Source organism: Ceratotherium simum, chromosome 8, assembly GCF_057802395.1.
Source record: "Ceratotherium simum simum isolate JZ-2026a chromosome 8, ASM5780239v1, whole genome shotgun sequence".
Taxonomy (NCBI): Eukaryota; Metazoa; Chordata; class Mammalia; order Perissodactyla; family Rhinocerotidae; genus Ceratotherium; species Ceratotherium simum.
In genome coordinates, this window is record NC_141907.1 from 62,211,714 (window position 1) to 62,232,729 (window position 21,016).

Consider the following 21,016-nt stretch of genomic DNA (forward strand, 5'->3'; position numbering starts at 1 on the left):
CATGGATAGCAGAACCCTCTACAGCTGATTGCCAAAGAAGCTCGACTTCTCATTTAAGATGAGAAGTCTAAGATATTTGTGAAAGCGTTCCGGATTCTCAATAGAAATCTGAAGAAGAGCAAGCAGGAAGTAGAAGATGGGGCTGAGGACAGGGTTTATGGGGGTGGGATGGGCTGGTGGGCAGCATGGTGTGGATGGTTTCTCTTCTAGATGAGGGGGAGCTGGTGCACATTCCAGGGTGAAGAAATTCCTATGTGCCAAAGTAATGTGCACTGACCGTGAAGGGTGTCGCTTCTGGACTTGAGGACCTCAGACTTCACTGTCCTGCCCACGGGTGGCTGCCGGACCATGAGGGGGTGATGGGGACACACATGCTATCTCACTTCAGGTCCTGGTGAAAGTGGGAGAGTGAGCACTCTGCCCATACCACTGCTCTTAGGTAACATTTGAGCACATCCCCTGGGCCAGACACCGTGATGCTAAGTGCTTTACTTACATCTTCACATTCGGTCCTCACATCAGATAGGTTCTATCATCAGTCCCATTTCAGAGGAGAGAAAACTGAGGCTTGGGGAAGTTTAGTAATTGGCCCAGGGTCACAAAGCTAGTGAATGCATAGGTTAGAATTCAAATTCTCCTTTGCAGAGGGTGGTGGTGCAAGGCAGGGGCTCTGGAGTCAGATTGCCAGGTGAATCCCAGCTCTGCTGCTTGCTAGCTGTGAGGTATTCAACACTTTCCTTAACCTCCTCAAGCCTCTGTTTCCTCATCTGTAAAGTTGTTATCAATAAGTATAGTATTCACCTTATAGAATTGAGGTGATGATTAGAAAATATAACATAGTAACTCTTGACACATAGTTAATTACTAGTTGTATAGTAGTTAACTACAGGTTGAATCACATGAAATTGCTATTTTAGTAGGCCAAAAATTGTCAAATATTTACAATTTAATATGGTTCAATCTAATACTACATGGCCATCCATTCTTTGTAAATATAACAATGGTTCCCTTATTCATCTCATAATTTGTGAAAGGACAGGTGATTTAATTGCTTCAATATAATTATTTTCTTTACTTACCTGTGGTTTTAGCTTCTCTAAAGAATCACATAGAGATATCTTCTTTTTTTTTTTTGGTGACGAAGATTGGCCCTGAGCTAACACTGGTGCCAATCTTCCTCTATTTTGTATACAGGACGCCACCACAGCATGGCTTAATGAGCAGTGTGTAGGTCCACACCTGGGATCTGAACCCACGAACTCTGGGCTGCTGAAGTGGAACACTCGAACTTAACCACTATGCTACCGGGCCAGTCCCATATCTTCTCTTCTAATGTAACATAGCTCCCATGAGGTGCTATACACAGTTCCTGGAGCCACTAATCGGTTGAGGATGTTGTCCCAGGGAACTTGGAGGAGAGTAGATTCGAAGTGGACTTAGATTGGACAGACCTGGGCTATGAGGAAATTACTGGTGAAATGAAAAGAGAGTAGACTCCTGGCTCCTTTCAACCTCTGTGAATGTTCGGCTGTTTGAGGTATGGTCATGGCTAATTGTGATAAACAGATGTCAAGCACTGCCATTTATCATTCCACACTGTGGAGATGAGCTCCTCGTCAGCAGCAGGAGGTTGTTAAATTTGAAACAATAACTTTCAAGGCCTGGCTGCTCTTGAACTCTGGCTTGGTGGGAGTAGCCTACGATGGAAGGACATGCAACGCAGCTGTGGCCTTTGAGGATGTTGTAGGGTGGGGGAGGAAATCATAGAACTGGGATAAGAATGGTGCCTTCCTAAAAGGAAAGAAAGCTAACTTTTGATAGAAGGCATCCATGGTGCATGGTCTAGTGGGAGATTTCTCTTCTGAAAGATGATTCTCTGCCCTGCCTGACCACTGTTCTCATCCCACACTTGCCTCAATCCTATTTCCCTCGATTTCAAGTTATAGGAATATAAATAGCTCTGGAATTCAAGTGGAACATTCTGGAGAGACAGGCTTTCTGGTTAATAAAGGAACAGTATTTAAATAAAATTAGTCTCACCTTTGAGATGTAATGACATCTTTGAGGATGCTTTAGACTTTCTTGGTGTCTGTCTTTAGAGTATAGTGCCCCTGCGATTTCAGAATTCTGCCACGTGTGCGTGAGTGCTCCCTCTCCCTCTTCTTTCTTTCTGCATCGAAAAATAATCTGCAAGTCTTTTTAAGATTCTATAGCAAGGAGGTTTACAAATTATTTGTGGATCCTATGGTTTGTTTTTTCCCACCATGGCAGCTGTAAACTAATGAAAATACATTTACATGCCCACGAACTTAGACACACTTGGTGTCCCGTTTTCTTTCTGCGTGCACTGTTCCTTTTCTTTGTGTCTATGGTTACTGTTAAGCTGACCCCTACAGTCTGGGGCAAATACCAAAACTTGAATCAAGCACTGCTTATCCATACAGCTGCAAAGGATTGTGGTTTCAGGGCCTGGGATGATAGATTGAAGTAAAATTCCTTTAGCTGGTTGCAGTTTAGGAAATGTTTTATTCCATCCACAAAGATGAGCCGCATGGCACTCCACTGTGCTGAATTTTAAAATGCAGTGTTTTGTTAATGTTTTGTTTTTTACAAGCACTATCTTTATAAACTGCTGTGTCTGAGGTGATTTTTACAATATTGAATCTTATTGTTGGAAACAATGACTGTAGAAAAGATTTTTCTTTTTGTTTGATTCTCCCTCCAATTTCCTAGCTTCTGTGAGAAACTGCTGCTTGCAAAAACCATAGCTAATTAAAAATTGAACTGATTCGGCTGCAAGGAAGTCCAAGTGGATCCCGACAAGGGGCGGGAGGAAGAGCAGACAGGTTAATTAAATGGTTAAAGCTGCCAACGCGATTCATTCTTCCTTACCTTCACTTGAATTGTCATCACAGTGCATTGTGTTGTTTATGAGTCAAAGGACCTAGAGCGACACTGTTTGGGGAAGGGCAGGACGTGGCTTTCCCGTTGCCACAAGCTCTCCTTACGGCTTCTCCAGAGTGTGGGGCAGGCGTGCGCGCGAGACCTGGCGTGCCAGCGGCCACTGTGGAAACCGGTTCTAGGGTTCTGGCCGCGTGCACTTCCCCTTCCATCGGGGGCCGGCTGCTGTCAGGCAGGCCGGCCGGCGATTGGTCGGCAGGAGGGCAGTAATCCGAACTGCCTTTTGTACGTGGCTAATCAGGGCAGCCGTTTGATTGCAGGTTCCGAGCAGAGGTGCCTTGGTGGTGTCAGACACCTGTGTCTTAGCTCACGCCTTCCTGGGGCTGGCTCCCGTGGATTCTTTCCGGGCCGGACTCGTGCCTCTATGCCACCTCTCCCAAGCCACTGAGCCCCCTCGGTGGGCCAGCTTGGCCCAGTGTCACGCTGGACAGAGCTGTCCAGCAGACAACCGAGGACACTGGAAATGCCGGCTTAGACTTTCTTAAGGTAAGTCCGTTTTAAACCAGATATTTCTTGAGATTATTTCTACATTTATCTTGATGGAATGCCAGTATTGGGAGGGTAAACTAACAAAAGGCAAGGAAGTTGTTTAGTTTAGGCCTTTCTGATGATATCACTGAGATATACTGCTGTCAAATGTGCTGGCCAAATGATACTAAGGCAAAAATAAATATGTAAACGGGGAGGGGCGTACTTGACAAATTACTGTAGCCCTTGCAGGCAATTGACACCTCATTGTGCACTCCTTCCTATTTGACGAGAAGCTGAAGTGACGATGGAATAAAGTAACTTTTAATTAAGGGCAACAAATAGTATGCTAGCTTGTATAATAATATAGTCAGGCTGAATAGCTTGGCTCCCTCCCGTCACGCAGCCCCAGGATTTATAGTCTAATTCTAATTACTACTTATTTTTAAAGCTGTCTTTAACTTTTTCTCTTGTGGTATGAAAGCAGTTTTTCTTTTTCAGGTTTGTTCAACATAGAGGAATTAGTGAATTTCGCTTCAACTGGGGGTGGGGGAGTTGATATTATGGCTTGGTCACTGTGCTCATCCTTATGTTTCAGAGAAAGTCAGATTCTAAATGCGAGCACCTAAATATGATCAACAGTGAGATGCTTAGGAATATTAAGCCATGATTCTGATTAAGCCTAAGCTCTACTCTGATTTCATTTTACTTGTAAGCTGATTGATAGTTTCTTCAGGGACCCGCCTGTCTTCCCTCTTGGATTGCTGTCAGCATACTTGTACTTCTAGGATTTAGTAATCCAAGGTTGCTAAAAAGACTAGTGGTTTGGGACTAGTGCTTACAGCTCTGCCTGTTTCGTCGTGATAGGGAGGAAGTAATTTTCCCTTCGATTTTGGTTTTTTTAAAGAAAACTTTCTGTAAACGGGTAAAGATTCATTTATAAATCCAAAGTAGTTCCCACCTTATTAATTCCGAAGATATAAACACCTTCATGAAACGAAGGTGTTCAGCAATCCTGAGTGCTTCTGTTCAGGTAGTAAACAGGAGTAGAGAGAACAGATAGAGTTGGTGAAAAAGAGGTGATAAGCTTTCAGGAACCATTCACTCGTCATCGATGTTAATCATCCTGAACTATGTCTTTTTCTTCCAATGTTTTTAGCCAGCTGGAAATTTCCATCTTTCTCAGCTGTGGGGTGAGATGTGAGCGTCACACAAGTCGAGGGCGATCATTTTGAATATAATCTGTGTGCAAATAGCACAGATGGTTGGTGATAATTGAAAAATTAGATCCGTTGGTAGGTAGATAGGTAGATACTAAATGAATTTATAAATGTTGAGGGAGTTGAAGGAGAAATGGATATTGAAAAGCTAAAAAAATATTGTGTATTTAGCATTGATTTAAATTTCAAAATTCTGCCTTCGTTATGAATTACAACCTAGAAGGTGTATAAATCAAAGATGATTTCCTGGGTTAAGTCATTTTTGTATGGGGAAGGATAAATACCATCTTAGCCCCAATCACTATCTTAAAAAAAAAAAACTATCCATAAAAATCCCAGTGTCTTAAAAAGGTACAGAAAGGAAGAGAGCTAGTTGAAAAACTTCATCTTTAGTTAAAAAGTAAAGTCACAAAACCCTACATTTCATATTAAGAGTATAGAAAGCCCTTGTACATATCTACAGAGTACCCCCAAATATGTAATTTGACACAATTGTTAATAACTAAGATACACACATGTATATTTCATCCCAAGAACAGTATCATTAGAGAGTTAGAGTGGGGTGGGGGATTAAGTATGTTAAATTCTTTTTTTCCCCAGTGACAACTTTTAAAAGTCTCCTTTCTGGAGCTGTGGAATGCCTGCCCGGTTCCCTCCGCTGCGGCCTGGCGAGGGTCCCCTTTGGTGTCGTGGACAGCACACAATAGGGCACAATAGAGCGCACTCAGCCCCCGCTCCCAGACACAAACTGTGTGCCCCATTGGCTCTGCTTGAAAGGTTCAGCTATGCAAATGAAAGCTGCATACGTCAGACACCTCCCTCCCCCACCGCTCCCTCTCCCTCCCTCATCAAAACAGCCCCAGATCTCAGCCTTTGCCTCTGACTTTTCTGAGTGGGGGAGCCTGTGAGCTCAGAAGCTGAATAGCAGGGTGAAACCTCCCTTTGCTCAATGTGCTATGGCCATAGGGACCAGACAAGCAAGCTGTAGCCCTAGACACTTGGAAAAAGAAGCAGGTTCCTTATCTCCAGTCCTCTATAGATGGCTTCATTAAAATGTCACTGGTTAATGTTCCTATTAAGGAAAAAGTTGGCGCTCTTGTCATGCCAAACCTCTAAAAGTCATGTGTAAAAAAACAAAAAACAACAACAACAAAAAAAAACTTCCAACAACCCTAAGTTCACATTTTGGAGACAAGAGGGAAGCTATACCTCAGGACAAATGGATGATTTTGGAAGGTGGGAACCTAAGCAATCTCGACTCATTTTTTTTGCTTCTTGGTTGGACAGATTGGATTCAAAAACGAACGTCAGATGAGGGCAGTGGTGCGGTATTTGTGGCGTATCATCTGATATCATTGGGAGAAAAGCTCTCAACGAACTTCTGTGAACTGAAACTGGTAGGATTGCTCTGATGTCCCGTCAAGTGATCAAGAGAGCACTGGCGTCAGACACTTAAGTAGGGCTTCGCTTGTACACTCCAGGCCTGGTTTTAAAGCGAAAACTCTGAGGATGGAATTTAAATGAGCCCCACCCTGAAAAGCTATGGTTGTTTGGAATCACTTGTTTTCTTCCAAGTACCAAAGCTCCTTAGTACCCATAAAGCTACCAGTAGACCCCACCAAAAACCGAGGTCAGCATTCTGGACCAGCCCTCCAGGGGAAGTGGTCCCAACAAGTAGACCCCCAGGTGTAGGTCTCCAGGTTCCTCCCTTATCTTTTCCCTGGCAGGGATGGAGGCTGGTCTTACTGACCTGATATGTATGCAATGATTTCTCTATTGTTTATTTATCATGGCTCATTAAATTCTCTGACGCATGTAGGTCAATATCATTATCCCAGTTTAGAAGGGAGAGAAAGGTGATGAAACGGAATGATTTGTCCAACAACACCAAGAAGTTAGTGAGAAAGTAGAATCTTGAATGCCATGCACTTCTCTTTTCCTTTATGTCTTAATATCAGAAGAGAAACCAGGAATCCTTAAACCTCTCACTCAAAATGCTTCAGTCCAAAAATATGCTGCTCTCTTAACTGGATCACTCTGTGACTGGGAGGGGGTCAGAGGCTTAGAAACAATGAAATTAATTGGGTGTGGAGGGGGGTACATGTGCATGAGTGTGTGTACATATGTGTGCACACGTGTTTGTCTGCTCACAATTCAAAACCCCAGGGGTGTGTTGGTCAAGTTTGTCTGAAGCCTAAACTGAGAAGGACAGCACCCTCTCTGCTACAGCCTTTTCCTAGAGAGGCCTGATCATTCATTTATAGCAAATTTCAACCCAGGCCCCTTGACAAGGGAGGCCAGCCTAGGAGCTGCGGGTGAGCTAGTCTGAAGGCGGCTGGCCCGCATTGCCTCCGAAGGTATTTCAGGAATGTTAATGGTATGCCTGAGTGGAGGGCTTCAGAGCCCAGAGCTCAGGGCTGAGAACTGTTCTGTGGCCATCTGTTGAGGCCCAGGAAGTCTCATAGCAACAGCTTCTCAAGAATGGTGCTTTTTTTTTTTTTTTAATTAAAATTAACTAACACAAAACCCAAAACTGCTCCACTGCTCAGGAAGAATCAGGACAGGATTCAAATTCTTTCTCCAGAGTGATGAGCTTTTAGGGAAGAAAAGCCCCCACATCCTTAAATCCTGTTCTTTAAATGAGCAATTTGTACTGGGTTTTGAGGTCTTAATTTTTTTCCCCGGGGTAGAATTCTTTTTTGGAAAAGAGTAGAGGTGAAAACAAGTGTCCAAAGCTGTGGAGAAATAATTGGCAAAAATATGGTTAAGAAAAAAGTGGTCAGAGCTTTGAGATTTTCCTGGTATTTGTTGCGCGTAGCGATGCTGTCAGCAGCTGCATTTTCTCCTCCGTCATAATGTGAGCTTTATGAACCTGGCTGTTTAGTTAGTGAAATGAACTTCAGACAAAGACGCTCATTCTACCGTGACGACGATGTACACGCTCCAATGTGAATCGCTTGAATCTGTGTAACAGTAGACCTTGGAAAAAGAGGGAGGGGGAGTCATATTTGTAGTTTTTGTTGTTCAGTTGACGAGGCGTTAAGGTAGCCATTTACAAAAACGGAGCTCCTTCCTCGGGATAGAAGATCCTGTAAAATGATAAACACCTGAAGCCTAACCAGCAGCTGTGTGTACAGCGGGAGGCACTCCAGATGGAGACAAAAGATTTATATTCTATTCCAAATTCTACCCCTTACTGGGCTATTTGAGGAAGGTGCATAACCTCTGAGAGCCTCGTACCTCATCTGCAAATTGGGTTTCTGCATTGTTAGGAAGGTTAAATATAATCATATAAAAGGAACTCGGGAAACGATACTTGAATCTGAATGGCGTCTGTAAAAGAGTGTTATAAGCTGTCATTCTTGCTGTTGTGCAACCCTGGGAAAATATTTTCATAAGAACTTTTATATCCTCTTCAGTTTTTAGTTTGACATTTTTTAGTTTCCCTCAAGTCTTATCAAATAAAATTTCCCAGTAGAGTCATAAAATATTCCAACAAGTGGTTGTGCCTACACATATATAATTGAATGTAGTGCCCACATGGAATACTTCTGTGGATTCTTGATTGCTAGTGTGTGTTTCTACTCATGAAGTATTATTCAGATCTAATGCCCCCAATGGTCAGAGATAATGCCACCCACCCTCAGGAAAAGGATATATACTCCAAGTTTGGTTTCTGGAATGTGAGTTCCTAATGAAGGCTATTTGTCTATAAAAAGCATGACTGCTTACCCCCTCTGTATCTATGGCCTCATGTAGAAAATTTAACCAATAAATATTTATGGATATTTATTAATATCCATGTGCCAGCTGTGTTTCTAGGTGCTGGGTTTAGAGTTGTGAACAAAAGTAGACAAAAATCCTTGCATACATTCTGATCAAAGGAGACAGATAACAAACCCCAAAATAAGTCAATTGTGTTGAAGGTTATAAAATGCTATCTGCTATGGAAAAACATACAGCGGGGAAGTATGGTATATGATGGAGGAAGGGGATATTGCAATTTTTCTACAGGTTGGTGGCAGAAGGCCCTGCTGAGAAGGTGATATTTGAAGGAAGACTTGAAGGAGGTGAGAGATTTAGCCTTGGAGTGAGCTGAGAAAGAGCACTCTGAGCTGAGAGAACAGCAAGTACAAAGGCCCTGGGGAAAGTGTGGATGACGTGTCTGAGGAAGAATGAGTGCAGGAGGGACAGAGGTCAGGCCTTCTGGGCCCTGGAAGGCATTTGGCTTTTACTCTGAATGAACCTACGAGAACTTCCTCACAACGCTGTTGCCAGGTTTAAATGAAATAATTCGTGTAAAGCCTTTAGCACAGTGCCTACTACATAGAAAATCTTCCATAATTGTTAGCTATTGTCTATTTGTTTATTGTTACCACTACCTAGGATTTAAAGAGAACGCTGTGAGCACACGGGAGAGAGCTTTGTTCTGATCAAAGCTGATTGTTCTTATGAGAATTGAATCCCAACCCTGGCCTCTTAAGTATTCCATTCTACCACCTAAGAAGGTCCCAAAATCTATATCTTCGCACATACAGAGGGAAAACTTTCTTTTTAAAAACTGGCCTCGTTTAAGCTAAACCATTGTTTCTGTTATGAAAGTACTAAGTCCGCACTCTCTAGGGACCGTTGTATTTTGAGACATTTGGTTTAAATTTCAGCTACAAAAGTCCGGTTGAATTCCACTGGATTCACGTGGTATCGCAATGTACTCATTTTGAGTTTTGCTATCAACACCCTTCTCTAGGCCACAGGATTCAAGGTGGGGAGGAGCCTATTTCAGACATAATGAAAACAAGGAATCAATGTCTTTCCCTTTCTTCAGAGCCCAGAAGCAAGATTGGCTTTCCAGGGTACTTCAAGGACCCTCTCTAAAAATGATCTCCCTGGACACCCCTCTGAGTCTCTATATTCTATTTATTTCCTCCTTAGAACTTGGAGGATTTTGATCATCATTCATGTCAAGTTGTGACTAGCTCAGGAAACTAGGAGAAGAGAGGGAATCCTCTTCTCCAGGCATCTGAAGACCATCATTTAGAATTGGGGTTATTCGTGCTCCAGAACCAGGACAAGTGTGTGGGAGCAATAAAAGGAAGTACTTGATGATAACTAGAAATGATCCATAAAGGAAAAGGCCGTCTAAAAATGTCCCAGGAGTGGCTGGATAACCAATGGTCAGAGGGGTTATCAAACATTTGGATTACAGCTTGACTTCTAAAATCTCTTCCTAATTTCTGATTCTTCTTTTTTTCCAAGATCTGCTTATTGAAAACCAAATTCTCTAGATCAAGTCACCGTAAAATCCATTTAACCGACATCTTAGTTTGGGGATTCTGAGAGCAAGAAACAACTGATTGTGGAGCCTCTATTTTACTTAGCGGTGGAGGCCAGGGGAGTCACCCCCTGCAGTGGTGCCGCTGGTCCTGGTGTCTGGAGCCCCCGTCCTCCCCAACAGTGACAAGGCTGGGCTTCCGTTTGCAGATCCTGAGGTTGGCGTGTTGCCATATCACCACTGCTTGCAGCAAAGTTGCTTGGTTATGATCAGTGGGTAGAAGGAGAATAGACTGCAGCTCATTTTTCCTTTTGAACAAACACTTGTATTGTAATTATCATGTTCTAAGTGATTTAGAAAAATGCTAACTCTCATAACAACCCTATGACAAGGCTACAATTTTAATCCTCATTTAACAAGTTAAACCCTTGAGATACCAGTTCAGTAACTGACCCAGGGTCACACAGGGCAGAGCTGGGATTTGAACCCAGGCAGTCTGCAGCAAGGTCTGTGCTCGTCACTGCTACATTGGATGTGCCTGCAAAATGCTTTATCTAGTCCTGTGCACCTTTTTCATATGTTGTAGCTCTCCTGTTGATTGACAGAAAAAAGTAATCTGGCATATCATTACACTTTATTGCCCTGTGTGAGGACAGAGAAGTAACCTGTTGATACCCAGTGCCTAGTGTAGTGCCTGGGGCACGGCAGATACTCAAATATTTGTTGAGGGTGTGGCGTGAGTAAACAGTGGTAAGGCTATAGAAATGCCTTCTTGGTCTCACAGAGCCATATATGATTGCTGGATGTCACTCAGGGCAAAAACTTTAACTTTGAAAAGTTAAAAAATAGATAAAATTAGAGGTGAAGATCTCATGGGACAGTTATCCCTTGTTGGTGCTCATTGATATTTTAATTAATAAGTCACATCACGCTGGAAATAGAGCCCCCAAAAGACCCCAAACTAATTCCTGCCATGTGACAATTGGGAAAGGAGCAAACCAGGGAACCATGAATTCCACTAAATCAAGGTTTTCATGTGGGATTTGGACTAAGTGCGTTTAACAAATGGACATTGAGACCCACAGATTTATGATGGGTGGAGAAAGAAAGCCTGAGTCTGGCCAATGCCCGTGCCTCAGGGAACATTTGGGTGCAGGGAATGTAAACCCACTCAGACTAGCTCAAATAAAAAGAGGATTCTTTAAAAAGATATAAAACAAGGAATCCAAGGGCAGGAAGCCAGGAACACTTCAAAGTTTCACCTAATGGTTAAGTCAGAAGGAGTCAGAAGCCAAAGTGTGAGTCCCCATCTTGGCATTGCTGAGTTTGTGACCTTGGATAAATTATTCAATGTTTTTGGACCTTGTCTACCCATCTGAAAAGTAGAGAACAATGAAAGTATCTACCTTGTTGGGTTGTTGTGTAGATTAAGTGAGGTAATACATGTAAAGTACTTGGAACACGGCATGACACACGGTAAGAGGCCAATAACCATTAGCCTTTACTTTGATTTGGCAAGTAGGCAACTATTCCCTTTCTTGTTGGCCTGCATAGTCCCTTGTTTCAGTTGACTTTGAACATCAGTTCTATTACTTTCCCTGCAGACTAGCTTCCTGGAAGACATGGTTCCAGGGTTAATTTAACGGCATAGTGACATCATTAAAGTGCCAGGTTTATCGGTTTCCTTTCTACCATCCTTAGCATAGTGATTTTCATCCTCAGATTTTCCCCCACCATGATTACAAGATGGCTGCTGCAGCTCCAGGCATCACATCCTCACATAACTTTGTCCGAAGTCAGGAAGGATTGCCTTTTGTGTATTTTATCAAGAATGATGTACATTTTTCCAAAAACCTTCCTGCATACTTTCCTTTCGGTCAGATCTTAATATATAGGGCTGTGTCCTATACCCATGCCTATACTAGTAACTGGCGGGGGAGTCAGAGTACCATGATTGATGTAGATCAGGAATGATTAATCTCTTGGGGCTATGGAAGGATCTGCCTTCCTGAGCACATAGTCATCTGATACTGCGATGGAATCAGAATTATGTTTATGAGAAAGAAGGGGACAGTGACCTTTGAGTAAACCATTGTAAGGACTTGTTTTAGATGAGCACATGTCCAAGCCAGGCAAATCAGAGTCCTCTCCTGAGATTTTATATATAAATCCAGAGCTTGCTTTCTTTTGAAGTGGCTAATATGGTATGAAATAAACCTGAAGGTCTCTGCTCTGTGGTTGTTTTCTGCATAACCGGCCCCCCCACCCCACCCCCACACACACACTGAAAAGCAATCCTATTTGTTGAGAAAAAATATATATATATGGAGAGAGAGGTAGAGAGACACAGAGACGACAGATACTCACACACGCACACACACACACATAGAGTGAGGGTAGAGTGAGGTGAGGGAGAACCTGACAATATTTTTCAGTCCCTGAGGCCATCTCCACTCTTATACTTCCCAAGAAATGCCCATTTTTGCTTAAATTTCTTTGTGGGTTCACTGTCACTTGTGTCATTTGCAATAATAACAACAAGAAAATCCTGTCTGATGCATTTCCCCGGGTTCTGGGTTTCCATCCTCCCACTCCCATCCTCCTCTTGGCTTGCAGGTGGCCCTGGCTCACACGGAGCCATCGTTGGGTTCTACTCCACGTGTCCTCACAGCTCTCAAGCCTTCATCACCTGAGTAACTCAGCCTCTGGGCCCCAGTTCCAAGTTCCATGGGCAAGAACCTGAACCGCTCTGCTCATAGCCAGGGAAGAGCTGGTCCAGCCTCACCCCTTCAGCAGGGGCTTAGTCAGCGCCATGTTCTTCTGGAATAATTGTGAGCAGGGAGACAATAACCTCTATCTCTGATTTAAAACGTGTGATATCTGCCCAGTTCTTCCTAAAATGGTTCTGCGTAAGAGGCCACCCAAGTGAGGCCACTTATTTTTCATAGATAAAATGACTAGATTTCAGGTATACAGTGTCTTTGATAGGGAGTTAAAGTCTGGTACTCCTTTTGGCCTGACTTAAATACGAGAAGAGAATTCAGATTCATATCAGAAAGGAATTAGTGAGGGATTTGAGGAGGGAGTGACTAGGAGAGCGAGTAAAGTCATAAATGAAACCAATGTGCCCATCAGGCGCAGGCCAATTGGGAGAGTCAAACAGGACTAATGTTGAAAATCTCGTGAAAGGCAGAAATATAAGAAGTCAAGCCTGTGGTTCAGTGAGTATGGATAACTCTTTACTTTTTTAGTATTTATTTTTACTTTTTTCTTATGAAAATGTCCGTAGAGAGTACTACAAATTCCCATGCGCCCACCATCCAGCTGGATGGCTCTTGTTAAGTGGAACAAGTCTGGGAGGGGAGAAGATGAAAGAAGGGAGTGAGATCCAGCGAAGGACAAAACAGTCAGTGACAGATGTATTAGTGAACTTGTTAGGCGGGGACAGGAAGTTGAAATCCAAGATGTTTGTTCTTCTTAATCATAGGTTAATGAAATAATTGCTAAATGAGATCTGGCTTCTTGTTATTTGAGTAGGGATTATGTAATTTGAGGAAGCAGACACCGTGGCCTAATCCCCAAATTGCTGGGGGTTGGGGTGGGGGGACTTTCTTATTACACGATGACAAGGCTAAGAAAGCAAGAGGCATCATTCATTTGACATTCAGCGGCTGTTGATCTGCACTCTCCCAGGCACTGTCTTAGGCTTTACTGGCGTGCAGATCTGAAAGACAGGGTCCTTGCTTTCACAAAATACAGCCTCTAGTGGGAGAAATAGACAAGAAAATCTATACCAGGCATGTACGACGAAGTCTTTCTGGTAGCATAGAGTAGGCGAAAGCTTCTTGTAGGATGATGATTGTCTTGATCATTAGAAGGATGAATAGGAGTTAGGTGGATGGATTTAGTGGGTAAAGGCATTCTAGACAAAGTAAACAGAGAGGTGCTTGAACAGAACTTTGAGTCAGGGCTGTGGGCTGATTGCATGCTCGTGACCTACTAAAGATGGGAGGAGATGAGGTGGGAGCAGGGCTGAAATCAAGCCCAGGCTTTGCTCCCTGGAGCAGCTGCATCCACCTGCAGAAGGAGGTGCCTTTGTCTAATTTGCACAAGGTGCCATGTGGGCTGGGGGTAACGTGTCTGAATGTATGTGGTGTTCTTTAACTGGAGAGCATATGTGAGGATGCTCATGAGTTTGAACAGGACTCTGAAGCTGATGGAGAGCTAGTAAAGAATTTAAAAGGCAGAGCAGTGACAAAATCAGATGTATGTTTGAGAAAGACCATTCTGGTTGCATTTTGGAAGGTGGTTTTGAAGATGGCAAGCCTAGAGGAAAAGAAATTAGTGAGGCAGGACTGGTCCAGGTGAGAAATAATGAGGGCCTGCACTAAGGCTAGGGCAGGGGAAGGAGGAGAAGTGGTGGATTTGCTATCTAGAAGGTCGCATAGGTAGACTTGATGACAGCTGGCTCTTTGGTGAGGGAGAGGGAGATGTTAGGATGGCTCCCAGGTTTTTAACTTCAGCAGCTCAATGGAAGGTTATAGTTTCCCAGCAAAGACTGATAAACCCAAGAACTTTGACATAGTGTGTGGTAAGGTGTTAACCGTTGAATAACAATAAAAGTTCCTTATATAAGTGTTGTGGTTAAAGATTAAAAGGAAGGCTTCAATAGCAGCTTTTGAGACAGAGGAAAAACACCCTGATCTTGAGCTGTGCCCCTTCAGAGAATGGCCAACTGGTGTTAAAGGAATTTGTGACTCCCCCTTTCCAGTACAGCAAAACCTGCTGCAGTGGGTAATCACTCCTTTCAAGATAGGACCCAGGGTAATGCCCAGCTGCAGACAGCCAGTTCGCCACCCTTGTTCTTTTTTTCAAGAATGAAATGAGGGGCCAGCCCAGTGGTGTAGTTGTTAAGTTTGTGCGCTCTGCTTCGGCGGCCCGGGGTTCGCGGGTTCGAATCCCGGGCACAGACTGACGCACTGCTCATCAAGCCATGCTGTGGTGGCGTCCCATATACAAAATGGAGGAAGATTGGCACAGATGTTAGCTCAGGGGTAATCATCCTCAGCAAAACAAGAGGAAGATTGGCAACAGATGTTAGCTCAGGGCCAATCTTCCTTACCAAAAAAAAACAGTGAAATGATATAAACCTAGAATATCCCAAACTCTTTCCCATCCCTTTAGAGAAAGTAGTTTTTTGTTTGTTTTGTTTCTGACAGTGGACATGCCAGCAGCATTCTCTCTGTCTCCCTGTGCTTGTCATGATGGTGTAGTAGCCCAGGCTTTGGAGTTGAATGGTCCTGGGTTTAAATTCCAAGTTCATCACCGTCTGTCACTTTGGGCAGGATACTTATCTCTACAAGCCTCATCTGTAAAATGGGGACATATGACCTACCTCCTAGAGCTGCTGTGAGGGTTCAGGGATCATGAAAGTGAAGTGCTTGGCACTGGGCCTGGCAGGTAGTGTGCTGGTCATGAGTGGTGGGGGTAGAGGCGGCCATTGTTGTTGCTGTTCTTGTTATTAATCCCAGTGTTCAGATACTTAGAAAGCATACAGTTTGCTTTTGCAGACTTTAATTCCTTGGGCCTGCATCTACTAGATGGCCAATATATATCATGTAGCCTTCTTTATGGGTTGGCCCAAGGAGAAAGAGGTGCATGCCACGTGAGTCGCAGGGCAGGTTACATACCCTGCCTGCTCCTTCCTTATGTGCCTTGGGATATTGGGCTGATTATGCTTGGGATAGAGAAGCATACCATTAGACTATAGAAACTACCGGGAAGAAGGCAGAGAACTGTGATACGCTCGGTTTTCACATGACCAAGATGTTTTCCTAGGATACAATAGGCCACTGAAGCTACACTTGATATTACATTTAATAATTCAACCAAGAATATTTATTGTTAACTACCAGCATGTGGTTTCATCAGCCAGTTACGCCCAAAGAAAATGTGCTTAACTTTCTTATCAAGAAACGGTCTTGATAAGATACTCAGTGACTGTAACTGGTCATGGCTCTGGAATGTCCCTGATGGTCCTGCCAGTTTTCATTGCCCATAGGTGTGATGTTTTTGTAAATGCTCCCATTTTATGCTTTCATAAATTAAAAATGTTTTTATGCCGCACTGTAACTGAAAATAAACGAGTGTGCCTCTTATCTCATCCATAAAAGGGGAGTGATGAGAATTCAGAAATTATTATTAAAGTGCTAGGGATAAGAAATACATGTTTAAGCATGAAGTATTATTGTTCTTATTGCTGCTGTATCTTCATGAATAACCATGAGAATCAAACAGAGTCAGAGTTAGGAGAAGTGGAAAGTCTGTTTTCTATACTACTCTGAAATCTGGTATGCCTTTGAGAAAGACAAAAACTTTCAAAATGTTTAAAATTAGCCATCCATAATTTGTTTGCTATGAAATAGAAAGGAGAAAATTCAATGACAGTTAAAAATTTGTCAGTAGTTCTCAACAGAGGTGATTTTGCCTCCCAGGGGACATTTAACAATGTCTGGAGATGTTTTTGGTTGTCACAAGTAGCGGGGTGGGGTGTGTGTGCTACTGGCATCTAGTGGATAGAGGTCAGGGATGCTGCTAAATATCCTACAAAACACAGGACAGCCCCCACAACAAAGAATTATCTGGCCCAAGTGGTGCCAAGGTTGAGAAACCCTGAGTTACATAATATTGGGAGCAACAGGTGGTTATTGTCTAATACTGGACTGTCTCTTTCAGCAAGAAATTAGCCTCCCATTGCTTTCTGAGAATTGAAATTATTTTCCTCAGTCTGTATAGGGTAAAAATCAGTATACCTTCTTATAGCTTTAGTCTGGCCTGTCTTCTTTCTACATAGTTCTCAAATTATCAGACAATTCAGTTCAAAAAATCATCGGGCCAGTTGCTTGGGAGATTGTGGGTGGGAAAAAACAACAACCAGATTGACTAAAGTGTTCACCTTTCAACTGGTTGGTTTAGCACTCTGTGAACACACAGCTGTTTAGTGGTGATAAGGGGAGGAGCAGAAGAGAGAGGCTGGGTGAGGAGATGCCTTCACATTTCAACATTCTCCTGCAAGGAAAGGGAAAGTTGGCTTTTCAGGTACTTGCTAAGTGTGAAGCCATCCAGGAGCAATCACAGAACCTTCCTTTTGTTCTATTTTCTCTGTTCTCCTTGATTATCTTTGTTTCACAAACTGTTTATTGAGTACTTTCCAACCCACTCCCTGTGATAAGTATTGCTCATGATACAAAAAACTCAATGATTCTAAGAATAGCTAAAAGAAAATAACAACGTCCTGTAGGTAATCATGTTACCTCAAAAAGAAAAAGTTGGACAGAGGGCTTTCCCCCCGTATTTTGTGTATTTATATCTTACAAGGTATAAAATTAATCTACATTTTGCTATGCATTTAATTGTCTTTATTGAAAGCTATAAAAATATATAAATTCATGATAAATGACTACTGCAGCCATACATCAATTTTCTTGAATTTGTTCTCTTTAGAGGGTTTTTGCTTTATCTCGGAAAGATTACCCAGGCTTACTATTTGAGGTATATTGGTAAATAGTGGGCAAAAGTAAATTTAATTACAAGAAGTAATCAGTTGTATGAAATGGTTTTTAAGTTGAATCCCTCTCGTTCAGCCTGTAGGAAAGCAAATTACTTTTCATTATGATGAATGTTAATACATCTTTAGATACTTCAATGGAACTCACTGTGAAACATGACATAAGAGTTGGAAGGGAGATGCTAGAGCCAGCCTGCCTGGATTCAGATCCTGGCTCTGTCACTGACTCTCTGTGACTCTGGAACTTGGGAGGGATCACTTCTCTCCCAGTGCCTCAGTTGCCTTATCTTGAAAATGCGGATAATAGTATTTTCCTAAGAGGGTGACTGTAAGGATTAAATGGACTAATGCCTGTAACTAGCACAAAGTAAGTGCTCAATGTGTGTTTGTTGTTTTCATTGTCATCATTATCATGGTTGCATTGTATTTTATTATCCTGTATTTGTACTAAGCAGGAGACTGATGGATGGGGCCACTGCGGCTTGTGCAAATCCAATGTGGTGTAAATGCACCTAACTTTGATCACCTCAGGTTCTTTGAGACAGTTATCTTTTAAAAACACATACTTTGGAACTAACTGGACAGAGATTTATTGATTTATAACCAAATCTTCTGGCTTGCTATGCAGTATGACTGTATGAAATACTGGAATAAGATCAGCATCTTGGATTGCCAAGCCTCAAATGCATCCTAGTCTTCAGGCAACAGGGAACATATATTAGAATTTGAGCTTCTGGTGCCTTGGAAGAGAATACTTCAGGTCTTTTAGCCTGTGTACTACTTGGGGGTATTGGATGATTGTGCTCTAAAGGATGTTGCTATCAAATATATTCTGGCTCTATTTATGCCAAGTTGCCAACATGTTACATTTATTGTCCCTAAAGCAAGATAGGATCAAAATGTTTTTCAGTTTATTTCCTAGAAACGTATCTCACTTGCTTTCTTAAGTAAAGATACATGATTGATGTTGAGCTTAACTGCATCCTTTAGGTATGTACCTCCTACTTAGCGTGATATCTATGTTGCCTGTGTGTTATTCCAGTAAACAAAGGTGCTTGACCAAAATGGTCTCTTGAAAGTCTGACTGTTCTTGTTAAAATGTAAAATGAGCACCATCCATCTAAGGAATGCCTTGAAAATATTAGAAATCATTGTTTTTCAAGGATTGATGGTAGTGATTGTTGGTGTCTGAAATTTTTGAAATCATAACCACCTAAAGCACTATGGAGAAGGGAAGAATAAGCATGTAGAAACACTAAAATTATAAGTGTTGTAAGACAAAAGTGATACTGCATTCAAAATAAGAGATCTGGGAATTCTATTCATTTTAGATTGAATTTCAAATAACTAATTACTTGAATATATAAAGCTAAGGATTTACTCATCTCTAACACCCAAAATATGAACTAGTTGATGTCTGAGGTACAGTTTGTCTTTAAAATGTCAAAATCAATTCAATGTGGCTTTTGGATTGAATTCCTCAAGGGGCAAAGCAGATGGCTGTTTGGTTCAGTACTGAACAAAGCCTTACTAGTAAACATTAAACTGTTTTGGATTAAAATACCCTTTTCTAAACTCAAACATGGGCTGTAAAGGTAACGTCCCCTGGTGGTAAGAGCATCAGCATCAGGGCACCTGTGGAAAGATTGCCGCAGGAGGATCAGTCGGCCCTGTTTCACGATGACGTCAGTGGTGTGGGAGCCACAGTGGAGATGACAGCCTCACGGCATCAGCAGAGTGACCTCTGATTAGAAACATGAGTGGAGAGATCAGGAGCCGAGATTTACCCAGGAAACAACTCAGTGACATTCAGCCCAGAGAGGGATTTTGAAGCCCATTTTATTGCATGTTAGTGGTAGAGAATAGTTCTCATTATAGAAATCCTAAGAAAAGTTGGAAAAATAATGAACACGATAAATTAGCTTTGAATTTGACTGGCATTGTAGCCTCAAATTCTGTATCCCTTTTGTTATGCAGTATCCCTTTAAAGTATGAGTGTGCTGTCAGAGAGCAAGCAAGTGTAACCCATCCATCTCGTTTAGGGAGGCAGAAATTATAATAATCCTATTTCAGATATAAATAGCAAAAGGATGGAATAATAAAGAAATAGTTAAATAGAACTGCCCAAGTAATTGAGAGAACTGTGCAGCTCAGCTAAGTGATGAGAGGAAAAACCTAATGGAATTGCTGAAGAAGGGAAAAATATATTTTCAGTGGCATAAAGACATTTGGTGGAAATTCTAATAGCTACAATTAAATTTCTGTCCAATAATAAAATTTTAGATATAGAGTCATTCTTTATTATTTCAGTTTCCAAAAATTTGTTAAAGGCGCAATACCGTATATTTTTAAACAAATATTTTTAAGAACCATGCTTACTACTGACTTTGCTGTTTACCAGTGTGGTGCAAGATGATTGTACTGAATCTCAGTTTTCTTATCTGTAAAATGGGGCTAAACATCTCAGCATTACCCAGAGTATTAATTACATACATATACATTAAATTAATACATAGTATTGTACTGGGTAGTTGGCAGAAGTCCAGTAAATGCTGTAGGATGTTAAACTCTACACAGACTGACAATTTGCATTTATTTTACCAAATCAATTTACTGAGCCTCAATTTCAAAATCTGCAAAAAGAGTGGGAAAACTGTCACGTGTGTGTGTGTGTGTGTGTGTGTATGAAACGTTTGAAATTTGCAATCTGCTCCTAAATATAAAACATCTTGGAAAAAAGATGCCGCTCAGATATAAATGATTACTTGTCATTTCTCTCCTTTTTGTTGACTAAAAACATCAATTGCAACGTCTCATAATAATCTTATCTATTTCTGTTTTATGGAATTAAAACTTGATTCAAGGCATATTTTGTGGTCTTTCTGGGTCTAGGAGATGAACAGGCTGAACTGGAAATAAACAAAGCCAGGAAACTTAAGCAAGAGTGTAGAGACCTATTCACTCCCACTCCCTGAGGAATTTATGACCAGTAAGTTGTTCTCTAATGAGCGCAGAATGAGAGCATTGCATCTTCTCTTAATTAGTTTGACAGATATTCATTTAAATTTGAAAAGATTCTCAGGCTTGGGATACAAAGGAAGGTTCTGAATTCCTATTGCTTCTTAATTCTGTTTTTGTTGTGGTGGCTCTGGGGAATGGCAACATCTGAAGATGAAGAAAGCCCATGTCTTCATCCAGGGACCTCCACATTTTCTCTTTATAAGTGGCTGCTAACCACCACACTTTTGCTTTGCAGCTATGAAGTCCAACACAAAGCCCCAGGTTCTGCAAGAGTACTGTTGGGCTTGGTTTCTATGAGAGGTGGATTTTTTTCTCAGGCCTAATAAGGAATAGAGTTTCAAGGCTGGCCTTAAATAGCCAGCTTTACATCAGAATAAGTCACTGATTTGGGCACAAGGACGTGAGGTACACACTGAAGTTGATGACTTCACTAAACTACAAATTGTTTTTACCCTAAGTTCTTAAAAACATCCTAGATATTAGGTTACCACCAGCCCTTGGTTATCC

At 41.9% G+C, this 21,016-nt stretch overlaps 1 protein-coding gene across 7 annotated transcripts in view; it reads left to right on the plus strand.

The window, feature by feature from the left end:
* The window catches only part of SHROOM3 (shroom family member 3), a 310,752-nt gene that overhangs the window by 141,138 nt on the left and 148,598 nt on the right, over window positions 1–21,016 (plus strand). Inside the window, exon 1 of one of the 7 annotated variants that reach the window (XM_087434461.1) lies at window positions 3,254–3,447. The exons of the other annotated variants lie outside the window; for them this stretch is intronic. The gene's annotated coding sequence lies outside the window, so the exon portion shown is untranslated. Of the gene's footprint in view, window positions 1–3,253; window positions 3,448–21,016 lie in introns of those variants that run through there. 7 annotated transcript variants of the gene reach the window in all.